Consider the following 25,135-nt stretch of genomic DNA (forward strand, 5'->3'; position numbering starts at 1 on the left):
CACAACTTTTTATCTACTTGCAGTCCCAGAAAGAGCTACAAAAGTATGGTGAGGTAGTGGAATTAGCAGATATTTTTTTCCTGCCTTAAAGTTTTCTAAGAATATCAAGATTTGGGGGGGGGGGGAAATTCTACTGCAATTAGAACTCACATTCATACCTAGTTATGAATAGCTTGAAGAATCACTGCTGACTTCCAGGGGTGGGAGAGAAGTATCTAATATCTAAGACATCACCATGGCAATTATGTGCTTAAACCAAGCAAGAAAAACAAATAAAGACATCATTTCAGCAAAGATCTACAACAAATATTTAGGCAAGATTTTTTTCCTCAAATTTATACTTTTCAGACAATAAATATGTGAGGTTTTCTGTGGGAGACCCTAAAAATCAAGTATGCACAACATATAGGAGACCAAAAAACAAGGGCATTTAGTTTCCTAGGCTTATTTACAGACCTTGAGTGAATGGTTAATTATAAGATCATGAATGTGGTTACTCTGAAACATCTTAATCACTTACAGGTCCCATCCATTGTGGATAGAGTTCTCATGGAAGTTGCCTCATGGATTCCCACTTTCCATCAATCTTCTACTACCTCACCTTTAAAGGCCACGGGAGAATTCTCCAGCTTCTATGGACTATGAACAACTCCACCATTATTAGCACAGATCTAACTACCACTATATTGTTTTTCTCATTAGGGGCTATTTTTTTAAAGCAAGATAGCACCTATTTTGAGATGGAAATAGAATGAACATAGTATATAAAGAAGAAAAGGTCATACTGTTACAGAAAAGGGTAACACTAAGAAAAATTTTAAAATATGGCTCTCATATATGAATATAGAATAAACCTAAAGTTCAGATTTTTAATTCATTTATGAGAGACTCAGAGGGTTAATAATATTGGTTCACAGTACACTTGAAAAACAAGATGCATACACTCACAGAATAGTCTGCAAATTTTAGACTTCACTATCTCAAAGGAAAAAATAGTTATGGTCTCATACAATAAGTCATAATCTTCGTAGTTAAAATTCATTTTATGTATTCATTCTTCTGCTGTTTATTTATAAGGGTACTATGAACATAGTGGACCATGTGTTCTTGCTATATGTTGAAGCACCTTTTGGGTACACTCTTAGAAGTGGTATAGCTGGGTTCTCAAGTAACACTATGTCCAATTCTCTGAGGAACCATTGAACTGATTTCTACAGTGGTTGTACCAGCTTGCAATCCCACCAACAATTGAGGAATGTTTCTCTTTCTCCACATTCTCATCAGCATCTGCTGTTACCTGAGTTTTGATCTTGGGCATTCTGAATGGTGTGATATGGAATCTCCAGGTCATGTTGATTTGCATTTCCCTGATGACTAAGGATGTTGTACATTTCTTTAGGTGCCTCTGAGCCATTCGGTATCAGTTGAGTTCTTTGTTTAGCTCAATACCCCATTTTTTAATTGGGTTACTTGAGTCTCTGGAGTCTAACTTCTTGAGTTCTAAATATATGCTGGATATTATTCCTCTATTGGGTATAGAATTGGTAAAAGATCTTTTCCAAATCTGTTGGTTGCTGTTTAGTCCTATTGACAGTGTTCTTTGCCTTACAGAATATTTGCAGTAGTTATGGATCTTTGCTTATACCTGTATAAACAATACATCCTGGGAAAACATTTAATATAAATTTTTCCTCAAATGAATATATAGAAAAAATGATGTTATGGCAAACAAATCCTTGAAATTAAATATTTTGACAACTGTCACATTATAAAGTTGATTCAAAACAGACCCCGGCTGTATGCAAACTCTCAATTTATCCTTTAAAAGATAATGGCCATTTTCTTTGAAGTGTTGCTAACATAGTTGATGGAATCTCATATTTATTTCTGGAAGTAGGAAAGGACAGATAGAATTAGCTCCTGTTTTACATAATGACTCACAGTTAACCAAAATATCACTTATGAGGTATCTGAAATATAGAAATGTATTAAAAGCACAGCATTGTCCTTGGGAGATGGGTTAGTAAACTCTGACTGCACAAATATGAAATCCTGAGTTTGGATATCCAGAATCCATACAACCAACGTGTGGATGCAGTTGTGTCTGTAATCCTAGCAATCCTATCAGATGGCAGACATAACCAGGAGACTCTGAAACCTCGGAAGCCAACAAGTCCCATGTACATAGCAGTGAAGAAACAAGAGACATGGACTCAAAGGTAAAGAACATTTGAGATGTTCTCTGACCTAAACACACACACACACACACACACACACCAGACAGGTATTTAAAATTTCCACAAAGTGTCATTAGTCATCTTACTGTATCTAGGGTAAACAAAAAAAAAAAAAACAAGGAAAAAAATAACAACAACAAGATAAGATGTGACCACAAACTACACAGTGCAGGAATTAGAACAGAATCTATAGATTATAGAGAAAAAGGAGAGTTGATGCTGACAGGGATGCCAAGCATAGTGAGGAATGGTATTTTCAAGTTATCTACTAGAAAGTACATTATAGCAAAGAATAAGCTAGTTCTCCCAATTTATTGTTTATACCTCCTGTGTTTCCATAGGCAACCACAAACTGATGGTAATAAACAATTTAACTCCAGTTATTTTAAATATTGCCACCTCTGGAGGATCACATACACATTTGATACAGACAGCTGTTGTCTCCTCATTAAGTAAGTCACCCCATAGACTTTCTACTGGGTTAGTTTTCAAATATGATCTTCAGTACACCAATGTGATATTTTTGAGGTATTTCCTAGTGTTGCAAGCAACCTTGATTGTGATCCTTGATTCTTGGAGCAAAGACATACCATTCACATGATGTTTTAGGTCCAAGGCCTACAGGCAGTACACACCAATCACTAAAAATACAGAATTTAGGTATATGCGTGACAGGAAGCCAATATTCTATTTTTATGCATGGACAGAATAATAAGAGTAAAGAAAATGCTTGGTCCAAAGAAAGTAGATCTGTGGGTTTTCCTTCATTTCCTTGAGTGCCAAACATTTTCCCAACTGAACCATCTTCCCAGCTGAAACTTCTGTTTTAGAAGAGAGGTTTCCCATGGTACAGATATTATGACATCACCAATAATGCCCACCTGTCCTTAATTCATCCTCTCCCTCAGAAATGGCCTGGGGAAAGACAAGTTCAAGGAGTCATTTGGCTCTTGCTCCTCTCCCCATTTCCTGTCGTCAGGGTCATTCTGATAAGAGGAAGTACTTCCTCTCCTGGTGTGCACTGAGTACAAACAGAGAACTGACAAGAGTTCAAGTTAGAAGTTGAACATTCTTAGAAGCTACAAGTTAAACACAGCTTGAGGAAATGCTGGCATTTATCATTGCACACTCATTTCTGTGTGGGTTTTGGAAGATGTCTGTGTCAAACATGATTTCTACCAATGGCAGCTTCAAAGTGGTTATCCTGGCGTCATTACTGACACTTATTAAAAGCTCCTGTCCCTTGAAAAGAAACCAAGAAATGAGGCAGAGGTTAGGAGTGAACAAGGGAAGGGGTAAGTCACTATGTAGATGAAGCTGGCTTTGAACTCAGAGATTCTCCTGCTTCTACCTTTTGATTGCTAGTATTAATGATGTGGATTGCTGTGCCCAATCATTTTGTTATTTTAAAGATTTGTTTATTGTTATTTTATATTCATGAGTCTTTGCCTACATGTACATATGTACACTATATGTGTGTCTAGTTCCTATAGAGGCCAGGAGAGGGTGCTGAATTACCTAGAATTGTGTTATTGACATTTGTGTGGGTGCTGAGAACCAAACTTTGTTCAGCAAGTGCAAGAACAGCAAATTCCCTAAGATACAGAACGATCTTTTCAGCTTCTGTCCTCAACAACCCACATTAGCAATCAGGACATCTCCATCTGTGAATCATCTAATAACTTCTTAAATTGTGTACTTCTCAAAACTGTTCAGTGGGAACAAAGAGTTTTAGGTGATATAGGCAAATATGTACTATATAATATGATATACAGTCTGTGAACATTATGGTAAGTTCATATTCTACATTGGATTGAAATTAATCAGTGAATATATTTATAAAGAATACTTATTCAACTAGCAGCCCACATTTTCTAAGATTTTTTTTATAGAGAGATTTTAGGTCTTTTAAATAATCAAGTATATAGAAACTCTAGATAATAAAAAAAAACCCACAGGCCCATGAAAAATAGATTTCCAAATACATGTTTTTGGATTATAGGAAATGCTTCATTGATTCTTTAAGCTAAAGCCCAGAAATTTTGTTAATTAACTTCTAAAACAATTTAGCAAACAGTTTCAAGGAGGGAAGGGAGCTACTACAGACTTTAAAACGAGACAGTGGATCACTGTACTGACAAGCAAGGGAGACAGTGAATCACTGTAGTGACAAGCAAGGGAGACAGTGAATCACTGTAGTGACAAGCAAGGGAGACAGTGGATCACTGTAGTGACAAGCAAGGTAATCCATTGCTCTTGAGCCTGGGACAGTCAGGGGTCAAACTCATGAGATAGCTTAACTTAATTGGTAGTTTTCTAAGCTCGAATCCATTGAGCATTCCACCCTCTGCTTTTAGTACTTAAGAACTAACATGAGTGTAACAGTGGACTTACAATAGATGATACAAAAGCAAGCTAGTCATTAAACTTGGCTCTCTTAAAATTGAGATACTATTATTTAGAGCATTTTTGAAGCCATGGGAATGGCTACTTGGTCAAGTAGTTTTTGTGTAAGCTGAACATTTCAGTTATTTTCCAAAATCCATGTAGAAAGTAGAGCTTCAAATACTTTTATAATCTAATTACTGGGGAGTGGAGACAAATGTATTTCTGGAGCTTGCTGGCAATCCAATCAAGCTTACTTGGTGATTTTTCGGGGCAAGGAGACACTCTGCCTCAATAAAGCGAGGTAGAATCTCATGTTGACCTCTGGTTTCTATATACATCTGCAACCAAACATACATGTATCTAGAAACTGCTCACACACATGCACAAAAGACAATAAGGGGAAGCTGTGAAGCTTTTTAATGAATCAGATGGACCAGTAGTGGTGATAGCTGAAGCTGTCACTCAGGTACCACCTCAATTTCCTTAAAACTACATCAAAACTACATCATCTTTTCATATGTTTGCCTTTTATGTTTATATGATGGACATGCCCTAATGTAGTATGGGATATTAAGTAGGTGTATGTCTCATGGTGTGTGTGTCTGTGTGTGTGTGTGTGAAGGTCAGAGGGCATTCTCATATGTTGGCCCTCCCCTTACTCCTTGTTTAAGAGAGTCTTTTGTTGTTTGCTGTTGTGTATACCAGGTTAGGTGTTCCTTCAAATTTCTCAATTTCTCCTAACTCCAACTCTACATGTAATAGTACGCTACCATGCCCATTTAATTGTCGCATACAGATTTGAACTTAGCTTCTCATATTTACCATGGTATGTGCTATACTTGGTAAGCTATCTTCCCAGCCCTTTTTTTCCCTAATTATACAAGACTACAATCAACTTAAGGGTAGTGAAAATTGCTGTTTATTTCTTTATATCCCATTTCTGTTGAAACAACTATCAAATAAATACTTGTATATAAATATTAACTAGAGCTATCAAGAATGCCTTAAATTAGTTGAAAACAAAAACATATATACAGCTGGGTTGCCTTGTCTAGTCTCAGTGGGACAAGATGTGCCTAGCCTCACAGAGACGTGCTGTGCCAGAATGTATGGATATCTGGGTTGGGGGGATACAAGTCAGAAAAAGGGAGGGGAGAATGGGAGGAAGACTTGTGGGAGGGGTGACAGGGAGGGGGCAGTGAGTGGGCTATAAAGTGAATCAGTAAAAATAAAAAATAATAGAAAAGGCAAGTACAAAATGAAGAAAAACTATGTATTGATTAGCTGACAGTGTAATACATACTCAGAATAAAAAAATTAAAGAGTGTTCTTTATTTTTTTTGTTTGTTTATTTGTTTGTATATTATAGAATAGACTTTAGGGCATTGGGAAGGGAGTTGACAGGGTAGAAACAAAGAAAGGAGAGAGGAAGAGAAGAGGAGAGGAGAGGAGAGGAGAGGAGAGGAGAGGAAGAGGAAGAGGAAGAGGAAGAGAAGAGGAGAGAAGAGAAAGAGAGGCAGAGGCAAAAAAAGAGATTCTCTAGGAACACATGGGGTGGGGGTGGAGAGAGGGAAAGAGGGTAAGAGAGTAAGAGGGAGAGGAGGGGGTTAATAGTCCCTTTTTTAGTGAGTCAAGCATACCTGGTTATTGCCAGGAAACTGTGGGGCAGAGCCTAGAAGGAATGCTAACACATTATGCCTGTAACAGTTTGATTGGCAGTATATCAGTGCCTAGAAATGAGACATGGCTGTTAAGAGAATCTTCGTCCTGGAAGAAATCCCTTCCTTTAGGCATAGAAAAGAGGCTTGGGTTCTGAATGAATCTTGGTTCTGGAAGGAATTCTTTAACTGGGAAGTCACCTGTGTTGCATTGAGAAAATCCAAGGGAGGAGTGGGGAAATATTTATTTCACTTGCTGAAGTGAGAAAAAGAAATTGGCTTAAGTAGATAACATTATTTTATTAATTAAGGATTAAATAATGGCTATTAATGTAGTCAGTTTGAACCTGAGAAAGACAGGTTGAGGGATTCTTTGAAGCTTAGAAGAATCTTTTTATGTTTAAAAAAGATAAATCACTTTATTATCACCGTCTAACTTTTCCTTTTTACATCCTCTAAACTTCGTAACTTGCATCACCAGCCTCAATCACTTTCTTCAACCTTCACACATTCTCTTAGACCCATGAACTCTTTCTCAGACATGGACAACTACAGCTGGGCAGGGAGCAGTAGGAGGGGAACTACTGGAAAGTAGAACAGAAAGAGAAAAGGCAGCTACACCTAGTGGCACCCTGCTGGGGGCCTTAGGTCTTTCTGTCTTTTCTTTGTTGTGACTCAATGGGCATAAACATGCCCTACTGCCTTTTGCCAAGGCCTCTATGAGGTTCAAAGCTCATCTTGAGTATCTGCTGCATTACAGGATCTGAAGGAGTTAGCAGAAAATCCCCCATTTGTCCTAGTAAGTCTCACCTTAGTGTGAAGGGGAGGGAGGGTATCACACAAGGCTGGAAAGTTCCTCTACTTTCCTGTTCCTCCCAGTGCAAAGTAGCTGTACTTTGAGCAACATTGGAAGTATGTCCAACACCATGAAGTCTTGAATAAGTAGAAGTGGTGGGCCAAGTTGCAGGCCCATCTTTGTCAGCTATGCAAGAGACATTTGCTCTGTTATTCAAAAGGCTTTTGATAGCTTTTTGATTTATTGTAGTCTTTAAAAGCCTGTTTTTTTATTTACTTTTTCTACCCAAACACTAAATTACTTGAACCGAAGCTTCTGTCTTCTCTAGCCTGAGTTTGTATTGACTGACCTCTAACACATAATAATAACAACATTGGAGCAACCCTCTGTATAGTATGAATCTATATTGTGTTTGCGGTTGGCTGCAACATGATATTTATTTTTTCCTGTATAGTCAGAATCAGTAACTCCTGGATTTAAATGTATCCCTTGTAGAGAGATAGAGCTTTTGCCTAAAATTAGTCTCATCATGCATGTGGGCAATGAGCCATGTAGCCCTGAGGACATGGTCATTGGTGGGGAATCAGGAGTTAGTATGACTGAGCTGGTGGAACTGAGATCCAATCCAATCGTGTGCTCCCAGGGGTGGCCCAACATAGGGAGTCAACTGACGTTCTTGGTAGACTGGAACAAAAGATTATTGCTGGGGACCCATTATTTGATGGGCCTGAGACTGGGCCCCCTGAATGTTTCCCTGCTGAGGACAATTCCCTTTAACAGAAGTGGCATGCCATTTGTGTGAAATTTAGATCTCTTTTCTCTCTGCCAATGGTAACATTTCTGGCAGGTTCCGCACAACGTAGCTGGAGGGGTAGCCCCTGCATGGCCCATAGCACTCTACACAAGTGCATTTCTACTTTGAAAAATTGGCAGCTTATGTGCTCAGTCTGTTCACAGTTGAAACAAAATCCAGAGCTTGGACCTTTATTTTTAGGTCTCCCTTTTTGAAATGGGGAAAGCCCCGGGAAAGCTGCTGTCATTGCTGGTTACTGTGCCAGCAGGGGTGTAAAGTCAGCACAGAGGTGGAAATAAATCTGTAATATTGCCAGAACACCTTGTAGGTTCAAGCAGGTCTCTTCAGGCTTTATTAGCACTTTCTAATTGCCTCAACAAGACACCTCCTCCCTCTTTATTAGGAATTATTTTTTGTGACTGCATTGTTAGATGAGCCACAAAGAGAGCATAAGGCTCTTCTCCACCCTGGCGGATGTCCACCAAAGCAGAGGTTTGTAACCCAGAAGAAGGTAACCTCCTCCAGTCAGTCATATCAAGGTTTGAGATAAATACTGATTTTATTTTTATATATTCTTAACTGTGCCTTATGGTATAGCTACTTGTATTACAAACGTTAATTATGATTCCCAGAAAAACTGTTTACATGAGAAGGTCTGCATGTAGATTCTGGTAACCTGCACCCAGTTGGTTCTGATTGGTAAATAACGATGCCAGCAGCCAATAACTGGAGAGGATAGACAGGCAGGATTTTAGGAGTTCCTGGGTTTTGGGACCAGGAGGAGAGAAAGAGAGGGAAACAGGAGATGCTTTATGAGAGTCTGGAGTGAGGAAATACTCAGAAGCTGCCATAGGTAAGAGAACCCAGGGGAGCACCCTGGGCTCTGGGCTAGGAGAGCAAGGCCCAGAGTGCTGCACAAATGGGTCCGGAGCAGCCAAGATGGAACATAGAAATTAGTAAGTAGTAGCTCAGAATTACCTGTAGGAGGTAGATTCTAGCAGCAGCATCACTCAGCTATTGTGCTGTTTAAGGCATAGTAAAACATAAAGACTGTGTGTCTGTGTGTTTCATTCAGGAACATAAACCATTGAGGTGAGCAACTCAGCAACAGGAACTATTAATTGATTTTAATAGTATTATTGAATAGTATTATTTAATAGTATTAATTTTACATAGTAGTATTTAATAGTATTAATACTACCTAGGGTCCAAAAATGCCCCTGTTCCAGTCAATACCCAACATGCAGCCTCCCCATTCTCCTCTCTCCTGAAGAATAATTCTTTTCTGACCTCCTTCTCATATTCCTCTCTCCACAGGAAAAAAAAAAAAAAATGTCCTCCTGAGAGACAACCCTACCTGCTGCCAGTCTATGGTGTCTAAGTAGTGCTTGACGAGAGAGGAAGCCATTTCTCTTTAGGATAATTAAGGACTTCCTCTTCTGAATCAAAAGCACAGAAGGGATCCAGGTGCTCTTCTGATCCAGTTTCACTTTCAGAAATAGCAAGATTTGCTATACAGTCTTTGGCATCGAGGGGGCTGATGGTGGCGGCCTTAGAAAGGTGTAATTTCTCCAAAACTAATTAAGTCAGAGTACATTGACTTCAATGAGGCAGAGCTAGAGAGAGGCAGATTATCAACCACTTTTGTTCTTAAGGTTTGTTCAATTATGCTTCACAAGAAAAAAACATGCTCAGGCATTTCATTACTGTTGTGAGTCTATACCCACTTGTGAAGGTCTTCACTGACCTTGTGCCATGTATCATGGGGAGAAAATTTATTTGCTTATAATTCCAGGTTAGAATCCATCATAGCAGAGAAGGTACTGTAGCAGGAGCTTGAAGAAGGTAGTCAGACAGCAAGGTCACAGTCATGACCAGAGAGAAATACACATATGCAGTTTTGCTTTCTCTCCCCTTACATAGTTCAAGGGCTTGTATAGTGAATGGTGCTGGCCAGAGTTGGTGAGGCTTCCTGTATTAATTAACAATAAAGACAATCCACAGACATACTCAGAGCAAAGTGATCTAGAAAAGTCCTCAATGTAGAACTTTTGTCTCAGGTAAATCTAGGTTGTGTCAAAGAACAGTTAAAGTTTACCATTACATGTGAATTGCTTGAGCTGAAATCTAAACAAAGGTCCCTCTGGAGTTAAGCCATGGTGGAAGTAAGGTGCTGTGTATTTCATCTGAGATGGGAGTATGCATTAAAAAGGGTGGGTTGGTTCTACTACCAGTAGTGCTAGGGGGAAGTCAGTTAACATGGTAGAAAAAACTCTCTCCATAAAAAGTGAGTATATAGAGATTCTGTAACCATAACTGTTACAGGTGTAAACAGAATTAGAAAAGAGACAAAGGTTGCACAAAGTGCACTTAGAAGTTAAAAATTAATGAAGAGGATTTAAAAAGCAAAAAGCAAAAGATTACAAAGGAGGGGTCCAGGGTGAATAAATGTGGAAAGAATAGCAGCAAAAACAATGTGAAATAAAATGGGGGAAACGAGAAAGAAAAGACCAGAGTAAGGGGAATGGAATTCAATTAAAAAACAAATAAAAAATGGAGGTGAGTTTAAAGTAGGGAAAAGCAAGGGAATATGAGGAAATTCAGTAACAACACTAAAATCTAAATTCAGCAGGGCTGATTTTCTTTCACTGGCAGGGGAGTTCATTTTTCAAGAGGTTAACTGTTGCGCGTGCCTCCCATGTCCCCTTTTCACCTGTGGAAGAGAAACACGAGAGGCAGAATTCGGGTATCACCACAGCGAGGCTTTAATCTGTATCAGCAGATGTGAAAGATCTCGGAAGGGCCAAAGACAGGAAGAGGCACAGCTTAAATACACCCTAGAGTGACGTATTCACTTCTGATTGGCTGTTCACTCATCACCCAATATTATGCCTTGGGATTGGCCAGTGACTTTGGTGGGCTTTCTGCCTTTGCAGCTGCGCAGTTAATTGTTTACTAGTGGAGAGGACACAATGTCCGCGCCATCTTGGAATGGCGAGTATATCACCGCTAACCACGGCTTCCTACAGTTAACTTGTCTTCTGTGCTTTTAGTTTTGGGTTGTAACCTCTTTGCTTTGACCAGGGCCTCTAGTCAGCCCTGGGTTATTTCTAAGAGTTTATTCTCATGTTCTGTCCTCTGTTGGTTTGATGCTTCTCACCAAGGACAGCTTTCATTTTGTCATCTTAGCTCTAATCTTGAAAATAACTGAAAATCTAAATACTTCTCATCATGAACATTTCAGATAAATGTCACTTGACTTTTACATAGAGTTAGTTGTTCAACCTTTGTGTGTGTGTGTGTGAGAGAGAGAGAGAGAGAGAGAGAGAGAGAGAGAATTTGTTTCTGTGTTTGTTTATCTATATGTCTACATACATATCATCATCTGTAGAACCAGGGTCCTGTGGGACCTTGGTCCAGCTGGAAATGGCCAAAGTGTTACAGTTCTCAGAAGAGAACCCTTATCATGGTAGGTATCCAGGGTCCCATGTCTTGCCTGGTACCATGGCAGTGTTAATGCTAGCAGCAGAAGCGGGGGTATTGGCAGCCAATCCCAATCAGCACCAGACGGTGGCAGTGGGCAGTGGTGGTGGCAGAGACACTGGCATGAGCCTGCCTTGCTAGGCAGTTCTTCCTCAAAGTGTTACAGTTGAGTAAAACAGCCACTCTCATATCATTCTCAGTGAAGTAATGTGTGTTCTTTATTCCATGTGGATACGAACTTTATAAACATTGAGGAGTAGGGTGGGACCTGTTTGAAATGCTAGTGATGCTCTATATTCATGAGGAAGAACTTCGGAGTCTCTTACTGAACCTGGTGCTCACTGACTCACGTACAGAGCCTGGTCACTAGTCAGCAAATTCAAATTGTCATCTCATTTCTGCTTTCCTGCTCTGTGATTGCAGGCATGTGTCACTGAACATAGTGCTGCCCTTGGGTACTGTGACCCTGTAGGCATGCTGTGTATCAAGCACTTTCCTTCCTTATACATCTTCCTCATCTCATCTCTCTAGATGGTCAACCTCTTTGAAAATTTAGGGGTTTTATTTTAGCTATTAAATTCATATAGCAAAACTCTTTTTATAGACTATATTAAAAAGATAGGAAAACAATATAATTAAATATTTAAATCACCTCCTGTGATTATCAGCAAATAATACTTCTAATAAACCTTAGTTCCCATCATCATCACCTGGGGTATTGATACAAAGCTTTTAATTTTGTTTGAAACAAAGAATTGTTTGCATAGTGAATAAAATCACTGTGCTGGTTGGTGGTTGCATATGAATTATAGGGACATATATGTCACACACACACAAAGAACATATGAACCAATGAATATGCTTAGTATGGGATGAGAGAGAGAGAGAGGTCATTTGTTTTGATTTCTGGTTTTACTCTTCATTTTCAATATCAGTTTAAATTTGGAAAACTTCTTATGCATGCTGATTGTCAGTGCCCACATAGTAATTTTTGTGATTCTCTGACAGTTTACTGCTTAATTGGTAAAGGCATGTAAAGTGTATCCTCATGTCTTTTTATTTTTATTTTTATAAAAACCACAATGGGCATTTAATTTTAATCCTTTCATTTAAATTAATTTTATGTTGTGGATTTGTGTCTCTACCTCTGGGGGCTGTGTGCGTATGTGTGTGTGTAGTAGCATGCACCTGCATGTGTATATACAGATCCATTAATTTTTCCTCAGTCAGTCTACTTTGATTTATGAGATGAGGCCATGTTGGTTTCAAACTTGACCTGAGAAGGAAGCCCAGAGATCTGCCATTTTGTCATGGGATTACAGGTCAGTGTCAATAATGTGTGTATTTTAGGGGACTAAACACGAGTCTCTAGGTTTACAAGGCTTGTAATTTTAGCCCCTGCCCATTACTTGCATGCTTCATCTTGATTTAACGTTTTGGCAGTTCTCAACAATCCTATCTGGAGAATTTTTGCTATTAAGTGTTGTCAATAAAGTGCTGAGAAACCTGGTGGTTTCCTGCTTTGAATGGTTCCTGAAAACCTGAGCCCCTTTCACCCTGGCACGGATGCAAGCAGCATCTACTGGCTTCCTCCCCACCCCTCTGCTGTCATGAGCTTCAACAGCTCAATTGACCTAACCAGAAATAACTCACACCTGATGGCATTTCTGTGATAATTTTCTTTTCAAGATAAAATATTTAAAGAACACAGAAAGTCACTTTTAAAATTTCAGTGTAAATTATTAGATGGCTCTACTGTTATGCTAGTTATATTAGGAGTGTTCAGACAGAGGAAAAATTAGCAGCCAAAAATATTTATTTTTCTACAAAAAAGCCTTAGAGAGCAGAAAACTACCAAACACAGTGTTGAGAAATTAAGCTGTCAACTTTGTCCATTTGCAATGATAAATAAATTTGTTATACTTTTCATAACTTAAAAATGACACATATGCAACTTGTCGACCTGAAGCCCTGTTGCCATGACAATGAAATGCAGTTTCTTTGGAGACAGCAGTAACTCTGTACTTTATGAGATCACACTGAGGATGTTCCTTCCAACCTTTTCATTTCTCTTCCTTTAGTGAGCAGTGTAATCATTCCTTGTCTAGAATACTTAGGACTAGAAGAGATTTGGACTGGAGGGGTCTTGTAACATTTTAGACTATTTGCATCTACTTAATAACTTTAGAGACCTAAGGCTATTGCAACCAATTTATGTTTATACCTTACACATGCAGCAGACAATATTTCGATAATTTTTGTATATTATACAAAAGTTTATGTTATTGTATTTTTATGTAGTAGATGTATGAGGGTACTCAAAATTAATTTTCGTTTTAGATCATTTTATCATTTGAGTTCACAGGTTAGAAATATTCAACTTGTACTTTAAAATCTGTTTTTTTAAACTACCCACCTAATGCTATTGTTCCCTGATGTGTAAATCATATATCTACCTCAGCTTCCACAATGAAGTGTAAAGTAGATCTTCTCAAACAGCACAAGAAAGAAGTGTCCCAGCACCCAGTTTACTTCATCTACTGTTCAACAAGATTTGACCCTTTATATTTTATTGTGAGGCAATGAAAATGACTAGATGTCTCAGATGAGAAGTGAAAAGCAAGACCTGTTTGTTTCCTAACACACTAAACACACTATGGCACACGTGTGTCTCCTTGTATACCAAATACCCAATGAAGTGTATTGAAAATGTACAAATCAAACAGAGGCTAAAGAGGAAAAATTACATAAAACATCAAAATCAGTAGCATTCCATTATAAATTTGCAATCTTATTACTATTTTAAGGGCCAGTATTGCCTCTAATGTTCTCTGTAGAGCTTGTTTAGTAGATATAAATACTTTTAACCTTTTTGCATCACAGAAAGTTTTCTCTTTCTCTTTCACCTGTGGAGAATAGTTTTGCTCAGTAGAACAGTCTAGGCTGTTGTCTCTTAGAAATTGCTCAGATCCTGGATTTTAACTTTACCATGGAAAAAATCCTGTGTTACGCTTGAGTTCCCTGAAATATTTTCATCTTTTCACTGAATTCAGCTTTCAACTCCTGATCTTTTTCAGCATTTTATTCAGTCATATATTTCTTTTTCTAGGTCACTACTCAGGCATTATTCCCTCTAAGTGCACTCCACTACTCATGTCTTCTTTAAACTCCTGTTTATTATTGTCTTTAAAATTATTTTGGACTTTATCTAAGTAATTCTCATTGGAAAACATTTCTATAGAAGTAGTACATTTTCGAAGGAACACATTGTTTATCTGCCCATATTGTTTATGTTCGTCTCTAAGATCAGAACTTACGAACTTCTTTCCTTGTTAGTGTGTCTGATGTGGGACTCTTGCCTGCCTCAAGCTCCAACAGGGAAGGAGCTGAGTAGCTACACCTAGGTTAGCTCTTATAACATCAAATTTCATTACACTTCAGTCCCTGGAACATTTTTTGACTTGATATCCTCAGAAGACTGAGAATCCCTCTTCATTTTGTCCTTTATCTATCCCCTTCACTCCATATGCAAATATATCTTTCAACCCTTTTGGATTTATACCCAGAATTAAGAGTACTTAGCTGGCAGTGGTGGCACATGCCTTTAATCCCAGCACTTGGGAGGCAGAATCAAGTGCATCTCTCTGAGTACTAGGCCATTCTGGTATATAGAGTGAGTTCCACCACAGTCAAGGCTAAAAAGTAAAACCCTGTCTTAAAATAAAGCAAACCAAACAAAACAGAAACAGCAACAACAAAAAGAGTGTGAGTGAAATAAGGAATTCACATTTAAAGGTTTATTTTTAATTATGTGTATATGTGAGTCTGTTTATGAATTTGTACACATGAATGATGTTGCCTATGAAGCCAGAAAATGCCTTCTGATACCCTGGAGCTGGAGTTCTAGGCAGTAGTGTTCCAACTAACTGACTGGAGTACTGAGAACTAAAAGCAGTATTCACTCTTAACGACTGAACCATCTCTCCAGCTTCATAACTCTGATTTTTGGTTGTTGAGAATCTCTCATATTGTTATCCTCTTCAAATTTCTATTACCAACATATATTCACTGGTTGTTTCATACAGACTTTTTGGTAACATCTTCCTTAACAGGTAAGAAGCAACATCCCATTATGATTTTAGATTGAGTCTTGATGATGATTGTAGTTGCTCAGTATATTTTCAAATAGTGAGTCATCTACTTGTTTTAGGAAATATTTATTCAGGTTCTTCCCTCTTGTTTAAATGACTTCTTTGCTTTGAGCCCCTGAGTTATTTGAGTTGAGCATATGTTTTGAAACTTAAGCTCTTGTAATCTGTTGTATTTACATTTGTTGATTGTTTCTTTGCTTCGAACAGCAACTTTTAAATTTGCTGTAATACCACCGGTCAATTTTTGATCATGTTGTGTGCACTTGCGTGTACCTAAATTTTCACTGACAAAGTGACATTAAGGTATTTTACAAATGTATTCTTTTAGTAGTTTTACTGTGATAAATCTTTTATTTAAAAGTGGGTTTAGGGTTAATTTTTTTGTATATGGTGTGAGATGACTTCCAGTTTTCCATCACACTTTACAAAGAGAATATTTCCAAATTGTTTTTATGGTTTTGGCAACCTACTTGATGATGAATTTACTTTACCAACATGAGTTTAATACTCACTTTTGTATCCTGTCCCTGCCCTTGTGATTTCTGTCTGTTATATGCTGATACCACACTACTTTTATTTGGAGCTTTGTAATATATTTGGCAATCAATATTATGCTTCTATTCTTGTTTAAGTTTGTGTTGCAATTTCAGATCTTTTGCAGTTTTTATATAATTATAGAACTGCTTTTCTATTTATGTTTAAAAGGATGTTGGAATTTCTTTAGTGACTATATTAGATCTGCAGAAAGATTGAGTAGTGTGAGCCCTCAGGGCTGGCTCACCTGCAACCCGCAAAACCAGAGCCAGTGCTACTGTTTCCCGAGCAAGGATGGGGGTTGGGGCTCCTGAGTACTACAGCTGGCAAAGGGTGTATCCAGCTCTCCTGCTCTCAAATCTTCTGCCAGTTCTCCCATGATCCCCTGGAGAGGAGTAGAGCCAGTTCTGTAAGGCCCTCAGATATCAATCTGGCTCGAGGCAGTACCGCAGGCCAGGGATATTTCCCTGGAATGTGGTGATGACAGAAACTTGCCACTTTAGCGCCACAGATCCAGACATGGCCCTTGGTGGCAGAATGGTCCAAGATCTTACTATGGTCCTAGGTGGACCCACCATCAGCAGCTTCTCACATCAAGTTCCACTTCTCTTCGTTACGGCCAGATCCCTTCTGCTTCTCTTTCTCTCCATTCTTTCCACCACTTAGTTGCTCATCTTAGTGGCACACAGGGCCTCTTAGTAGCTGAGGTTGTCTTAAGGTCCTATGCCATGCCCATGTGGCACTAAGCAACAGTCATCTCTGCTGTATTCTGCCTGATCCGGCCCTTACTGGTCTCAGGGTCATTTCAGATTTTTTCACTGTCTGGACTCATGATTTTTTATAATTATTTTTGGTAACTGCTTTAATTAGGACTTCAAAAACTGGCCATGACCTAGACCTAGGGTAGCTGACGTGGAGGCATTGGGAGTGCCACTTGGAGCAGTGGGACCCACTAATCTGATTTGGGAGCTTGAGACCTGAAGGATGCTAACCAAATTTGAGACCAAGAACGAGCGGGTCAAAGGTCTTAGTTTTCATCCTAAAAGACCCTGGATCCTGACCAGTTTACACAATGGGGCCATCCAGTTATGGGACTATCGGATGTGCACCCTCATTGACAAATTTGATGAACATGATGTTCCAGTGCATGGCATTGACTTTTATAAGCAGCAGCCACTGTTCTTCTCTGGAGGAGATGATTATAAGATTAATGTTTCCAATTACAAACTTCGGCGCTGCCGAGGGTGATGGGGCTGGGCTGAGTGACTTAAGGTCTTTCTTAGTCTTATCTAAGAATGGTTGTTTTTTGCATAGGCAGCTGTCTCCTGTTCCTCTCCTAGTGTTAGGTCTTCTTCGGAGCTGCTAAGGTCTATGGCCTCAAGCTCCTTAATAGGGTGAAGGGGAGTCCTATTGACCTCTACTCTCTCTCCACTAGCCGGTGGAGGGTCCTTAAGCTTAACAAGCTCTGTAGTAGCCCTTGTTCCTTTTGAGTACTCTGTTTCTCCAGGCTCTTTGGCCTTATCTGTTTCTCCAGGCTCTTTGGCCTGATCTGTTTCTCCAGGCTCTTTGGCCTGATCTCCAGGCTCTTTGGCCTGATCTCCAGGCTCTTTGGCCTGATCTCCAGGCTCTTTGGCCTGATGCCGGCTAACACACTCTGGTTCTGGTATGCTAGGGTGGCCCTCTCCTGAATCATCTTGACTTGCACTAATAGCTGAAAGCAAAAGCAACACAAACAAGAGGCTAGCTAGTGGAGCAGCAGCGGTGAGTGAAAGTCCTATTGCAACAAACGCTTCCACCCCAGGCATATCTTCCAAAGACGTACCTTGTTCCTGTAGTCTTTTAACCCGCCCCAAAACTTGGGGGGTCTCTCCGTGGCACCTTGAAAATCCCGGGTTTCAGCACCAGATGTTCCACGCGCCTCCTGTGTCCCCTTCGCCCGCAAAAAAAGGACACGGAGGCAGTGTTCAGGTGATTACTACAGCGAGGCTTTACTTCTTGTATAAGCAGAAGTGGAAAGACGGAAAACCCGGAAGAGGTGCTGCTTAGATACACTCTAGAGTGACGTATTCACTTCTGATTGGCTGTTCACTCATTACCCATAATATGCCCCGGGATGGGCAGTGACTTTTGGCGTGCTTTTTGCCTTTGCACCTGCGCAGTCAGTTGTTTACTTGTGGGAGGACAGGATGCCCGCACCATCTTGGAATGGCGGAATGTATCACCGCTAATCATGGCTTCCTACATCTTCACATTGCTTGGGCACTTGGATTATATCCAGACAACCTTTTTTCATCATGAATATCCTTGAATTTTGAGCACCTCAGATGTCCGAGTTTGGGATATTTCTGGTCTAAGAAAAAATACTTGTCTCCTGGTCTGGTGGAGTCTGATGTGAGAGGAATAACTGGGATTGATCTGTTTGGAACTACAGATGCAGTGGTGAAGTATGTGCTAGAGGTCGTGATCATGGAGTAAACTGGGCTGCCTTCCACCCAGCTATGCCCCTTATTGTATCTGGGGCAGATGACCAGCAAGTGAAGATCTGGCCTATGAATGAATCAAAGGCCTGGGAGGTTGACACCTGCCGAGGCCATTACAACAATGTGTCCTGTGCTGTCTTTCACCCTTGCCAAAAGTTTATCCTCAGCAATTCTGAGGACAAGAGCATTTGAGTCTGGGATATGTCTAAACAGACTGGGGTTCAGACTTTCTGTAGGGATCATGATCACTTCTGGGTCCTAGCTTCCCATCCCAACCTTAACCTCTTTGCAGCAGGCCATGATGGGGGATGATTGTATTTAAGCTGGAAAGAGAGTGTCCAGCCTATGCCGTTCATGGCAATATGCTGCATTATGTAAAGGACTGATTCCTCCATCAGCTGGATTGCAACAGCTCCAAAAATGTAGCTGTGATGTAGTTACGGAGTGGTTCTAAGTTTACAGTGTTCAGTATGTCATACAATCCAGCGGAGAACACAGTGCTGCTCTGCACCAGAGCAAGCAATCTAGAGAATAGTACCTACAATTTGTATACCATCTCCAAAGATGCAGACTCCCAGAATCTTGATGCCCTTGAAGGGAAATGATCCTCAGGCCTGAGAGCAGTTTGGGTTGCTCAGAATCAGTTTGCTGTCCTAGATCACATGAATTCACTTCTGATTAAAAACCTGAAAAATGAAATCACCAAGAAAATCCAGGTACCCAACCGTGATGAAATCTTCTATACTGGTACAGGCAACCTCCTACTTTGGGATGCAGATTCCATCCCATTCTTTGACATCCAGAAGAAGTGAACTCTGGCATCAGTGAAAGTTTCCAAGGTGAAATAAGTTAACTGGTCGGCAGACACAGCTCATGTTGCACTGCTGGCCAAGCATGCCATTGTGATCTGTAACCATAAGCTGGATGCTCTGTGTAACATTCATGAGAACATTCGTGTCAAGAGTGGGGCCTGGGATGAAAGTGGGGTATTTATCTATTCCACAAGCAACCACATCAAATATGCTGTCACCACTGGGGACCATGGGATTATCCAAACTCTGCATTTACCCATCTATGTCACAAGGGCAATAATGTAGACAGAGAGTGTCATCCTCAGGTGCTCACCATTGATCCCACTGAGTTCAAATTCTTGATCAACAGGAAGTATGATGACATACTCCACATGGCAAGGAATGCCAAACTAGTAGGCCAGTCAATCATCGATTATCTCCAGAAGAAGGGTTATCCTGAAGTGGCACTGCATTTTCTAAAAGATGAGAAAACTTGTTTCAGCTTGTCCCTGGAGTGTGGAAACATTGAAACTGCTCTAGAGGCAGCCAAAGCCCTAGATGACAAGAACTGCTGGGAAAAGCTGGGAGAAGTGGTCCTGTTACAGGGCAATCACCAGATTGTAGGGATGTGCTATCAGTGTACCAAAAACTTTGACAAACTTTCCTTCTTGTACCTTATTACTGGCAACCTGGAGAAACTCCACAAAATGATGAAGATTGCTGAGATCCGAAAGGACATGAGTGGCCATTATCAGAATGCCCTGTACTTGGGTGATGTATCAGAGAGAGTGCAAATCTTGAAGAACTGTGGACAGAAATCCTTGGCCTATCTCATAGCTGCCACACACACGGCTTAGATGAAGAAGCTGAGATCCTGAAGGAAACGTTTGACCCTGAGAAGGAGACAATTCCAGGCATTGCTCCTAATGGCAAGCTGCTCCAGCCACCTACCTCTATCATGCCATTGGATACCAATTGGCCCTTATCGACTGTGTCCAAAGGGTTCTTTGAAGGCTCCATTGCAAGCAAGGGGAAGGGGGGAGCATTGGCTGCTGACATTTGGCACTGAAGGCTGGGAAGAGGATGCAGAGCTGGATGAAGATGGTTTTGTGGAGGCTCCAGAAGGTTTGGGAGAGGATGCTCTTGGCAAGGGACAAGAAGAAGGCAGTGGATGGGATGTAAAAGAAGATTTGGAGCTACCCCCTGAGCTGATGTACCCTCTGGGGTGTCTGGTGATGGGTTCTTTGTGCCCCCAACCAAGGAACAAACCCAACTCAAATCTGGTGCAATAACTCCCAGGCTGAGAAGAAGTCATTTGGTTTGCAAAATCTGTACCATTTCATTGATTTGTTTCTGTCCTTTATAACTTACCATCGTTCTTATATTCTGTTGTTCTCAGTAAATAAAATAAATTTCTGAGAAAAGAAAACAACAAAAAAAAAGGACTTCAAAAACTGCGTTGGTACAGATTTTGAGTATTGACATTCTTGTCTTGTTCTTTATCACAGATGAAAAGCTTTCACCTGTTTCCACTGAACATATTAGATGCAGCTTCACTATATCTGACTTTTATGTGTTGAGGTGCATCCTTTTCATACATATTACTTTTTTAAAATTTTCAACAAGTTGAAATTTTTAAGGGTTTTTTTTGGCATCCATTAAGATGATGATAAGATTTCTATACATTATTCTCTTTCTGTGGCATATTACACATTGATTTGCATGTTGACCAATTTTTGTATTCTAGGGGCAAATTACATTTGACCATGCTACAAGATTCTTTCAATTGCTCTCTAATCCAGTTCGTGAGTTAGTATTTTGTTAAAAATTTCTTAATAATTATTGCATCAAAGTTTAATCTACCAATTTTTCATTCTTATCTAGTTTTGGTATTAGTGTAATATTGGAAGATATTTGATTACTGGTTAAATGCCTTTGTCATTAATGTGTTCAGATATGCAGACCATATTCTTACTGAAATGCATCTCAAGTCAAAAATACTGATATGTAAAATTAGTTCTTGTTTCCAAATTCAAGGAACCGAAAATGTTCTCATGTTAATAGAGCTATGAGTACACTGTGTTCAAGGATCTCTTGGGAGCAAACTGTTTACGGCTCTGTTCATCACAAAAAAAATCTGAGAAAAATACAGTGTTCTAATAACATCTAATATATGATAATATAGTTACAAGCTTAACATGATTCTAAATCCCTTCATTTTTTTCTTAACAGTCCTGTTCTGAAACATCCTAACTACACAAGAGTTGAGCTCCATTTTTTAAAAAATTTAATCTATACATTAACTGAATGATAACTTATATTCCACAGTATAATTTAAGCCATTTTATGTTATTTGATGCCAAATCAAAGTATTCTTAAATGCTTAAGTAGAAACCCATTCTCAGCTTTCTTGTTACTTTTCAAGCATATAAACAAAATATTTCTGTCCTATAGTATCCCACAAGGGTCTTTTCTGCAATCCCAGTTCTTTAAGCAGTACCAGACTCTGCAGGATTTTCTAGAATTCTTACTAAAACTCTCATTTTCATCCTCATATTTGGTTTTACCTGTCACCAGTAAAGAAAGGATACAAACTTTATCTTCCAATTAGAAGGCTGTGATGAAATCCAGGACCTTCTTAGATATGAATACAGCCACATGCCTTGCATATTCGAAATCTCTCATCTGAAAATATCTTTATGAAATACTTAATTTAAACCACAGAGTAAGTATTGCTTAATTGGAAAGTGTTTATATAATCTGGATGGATTTATGGTTACTGTTTTCTATTCTCAGCATCAGTCTTCATTCTTGCTGTGTCTACAACACACTATACAAGCATTCTGCTTCAAAGTTGTGCATGGCATTAATAACAGCACATGGAAGACAGAGGCAAGCACACCTCTATGTGTTTGAGGTCAGTCTAATCTATATAGCTAGTACCAGACCATCCAGGGATACAAAGTAAGAGACCTAGTCACAAAGAAGCAAGCAAACAATAAAATCATAAACCTAAAACACAGGTACTGAGTGGTCTGCACAACTAGGTTATATGAATCATTGTGTGGAGAAATATAGCCATGTATATTCATGTAGTTGAAGGGAAATGTCACTTTCCATTTTTAATGCTCTGAAACTGGATAATTAAACTCTTTGGTGCATCGTTGCTGAACTCTCTGAAGTTTTTCCACTTTGTGATGCACAGAGTCAATGATTCGCTTTTTTTTTTTTCCCAGTGGCAAGCTTTTTGTCATATTTTTTGGTACAGTTTTGTAGTAATCAGACATATGATAACTCTTTTGATTTGGGCTCTTCTCCATGTAACCAGAAAGGAGGCCTACACCCCAGATCCCAGATCCAAATTGGATTCTTCCCTTCTAATATGTTATCATTGAGGTGCTGTTTTGTTTGTGTTGGCTTTTATTGTGGCATCTAATTTGATTGCAGATGTCCAAGAGAAGCCAGCAGTACATTAGCTCCCATGTTAACTGAAAGGACCTGGAACCCACAATTGAGCCACTGCTCTTCACTGGGTTTTGGAAATCTGCTTCTGTCACTGCTTCCACCTGAAGTACATGAACAGGATTGCTAGCTTTAGGGCCCAGTGATTGTGCTGTGTTTCAGGCTGTGTTCCAGTGGCTTAGTTCTTCCCCCAGTTAGCAGCAGAGTTAACACTGGAGAATGAAGTGTTCAGATCATGTGATTCAAAACATATGCCTTCCTCTGAGCACTGGAGCTGCAAATGTCTGAGTAATCCTAGATTGCATGACAAATCATTCATCTTTGTAGAAAATTATGTTGGTTTTATCATTTATAGTGAATGCTAGTTTTCTAGACCTTTGAATAAAGAATGGTATTCTGTGTTACGTTACAGTGTATATGCCCATGGACATATACATATATCCACACACATAATTTATTCAGTTACTAAAGCATTAGTAATATATGCTGATGGCATACTTATGATGATTATTAAACATCTCTACCATTATGTGGATTACTGTTGATACTTCATAACTCTAAAGTTTAGTGAGTGAAGGTTAGAGTACAACTAACTAGAGTTGCTTCTCTTCTTCCATCATGAGAACTGTAGGGATTGAACACAGATTGTAAGCCTTGACAGCAGGAGCTATCAAGTGAGCCATTTCTTTTACTCATAAACTCATTTCTTGGTCTATACTTTTTATAATATGGGAATATAGTAATAAGTGCACTGTGGTAACCAGTTTAAAAAAAGTTAATATTTTCAGTTCGGTATTTTGTAAACTGCTTTGTATCAACATGCAAAACTAATCATATCACATGGTCACTCCTAAGTTTTCTGCATGTGCAGTCATCTTTAACTAAGATATCCAAATTACAGGTCTTGAATATTTTCTGACTGTGAAATGTCTTTCAGAACAACTAAATGACCTCTGTGCGTTATCATGGAACAGAAAATCCTTGAGGGCAGGAAATACACAGCCTTGCTTAACTTTTGTTGTGTACATAATCATAACTGGGAGAGAGGTTAATAAATATTATTCAGACTCAGACCTGGAAAATAGGAGACAGAGGCATGAAATACTGTTTTTATTGCTACCATTATGCTGATGATCCTCTGGCCACTTCTCTCTGGATGGTATAATTGCAGTCTTCATATTTTATTCATTACAAGAGCTTCTCTGTGTCCGTTCCTCTCATGCTGCTGCTGTGCCTTTATTAAGCACCTCCTAATGGGTGTGATCTGTGGTTCCATCCACTTTCTGTCTGGAATTTTCTCAAGTCTTTAATGAGCATTCTACCTGTAGCCATCAATTCAAGTATGGAAACAAATGAATACACAGTTATTGTTTTCGGTTAGTATTTTGAAAATCTAACTCGCTTTATCTATTTCATGTTATTTTTGATAAATTTGTCCACTGGTTGTAACTAATTTGAAAGGAAGAAAGTCTGATTTATGTAGGTATTCACATTAAGTCTTCTTGCCTTTTCTTTTTCTTTCATTATTTAGCATAATCAGAGAATGCCTGTTAACTCTAAGCAATAGACTCCTGTAGATTTAAGTTGCTAGTAAGAAACAGGAAAACAATTTAAAAAGAACATAGGTAATACACTACAAGAAAGAGATAGAAGAGGGAATAGGAGACAGATACCAAAGTTAGGAAAAAAGGAAATAGATACATAAAATAAGAACAGAGAAATGAGAAAAGAAAAAATAATGAAAAATACATGGAGGCAAATTCTAATAAGCCAGATCTTATAAGTGTATATAAGTATATATATATATATATATATATATATATATATATATATATATGATCTTACCTATATACATGCTCATTAGGGCGAAGTAATTTTAATTGAGTAAAGTTTAAAGTCTACCACATATTTATAGTTTATAGTCCCTTCACTTAAGTAACTTAACTGAATGTCTGAGTAAATATTACTACTCCTCTGTCAATACGTTCAGTTTCTCATGCTAGTATATTTATTATAAATATATAAACAATTAAATTATATCACAAAATGATTACCTCCTGGTATTAAAAGGTTTGTGCTGCTCTTAAGCTAGGTCAGAGAAGTGTCTTATTGCAAAGGACATACTGAATGCAGAGATTTGTAATTGTTCAAAGCTCTGAGAATAAGTGGTGGTGAGTTCTCAGCTGTAGATGAAACAAAGCAGTCATTATGCCCAGGTCTGAGAGTTGTAAGACCCAGGCACAGAGGCAGGTGTGAAAGAATGTAAAAGCCATTACATGGAGAAGACTGTTGTGAAATGCTGACTGTTTTACATATTGTAGCTATTGCACTCCTCAAAACATCAACTCAATGCAGTTGTGGT

The 25,135-nt window shown here is 39.0% G+C and overlaps 1 protein-coding gene and 1 pseudogene across 1 annotated transcript in view; both read left to right on the top strand.

The window, feature by feature from the left end:
• Window positions 1-25,135, top strand: part of LOC117716146 (contactin-associated protein like 5-1) — an 838,779-nt gene that overhangs the window by 654,883 nt on the left and 158,761 nt on the right. The gene's annotated exons all lie outside the window — the stretch shown is intronic.
• LOC117716101 (coatomer subunit alpha pseudogene) lies at window positions 17,025-20,730 on the top strand (annotated as a pseudogene).

Source organism: Arvicanthis niloticus, chromosome 10, assembly GCF_011762505.2.
Source record: "Arvicanthis niloticus isolate mArvNil1 chromosome 10, mArvNil1.pat.X, whole genome shotgun sequence".
NCBI classification, from domain to species: domain Eukaryota; kingdom Metazoa; phylum Chordata; class Mammalia; order Rodentia; family Muridae; genus Arvicanthis; species Arvicanthis niloticus.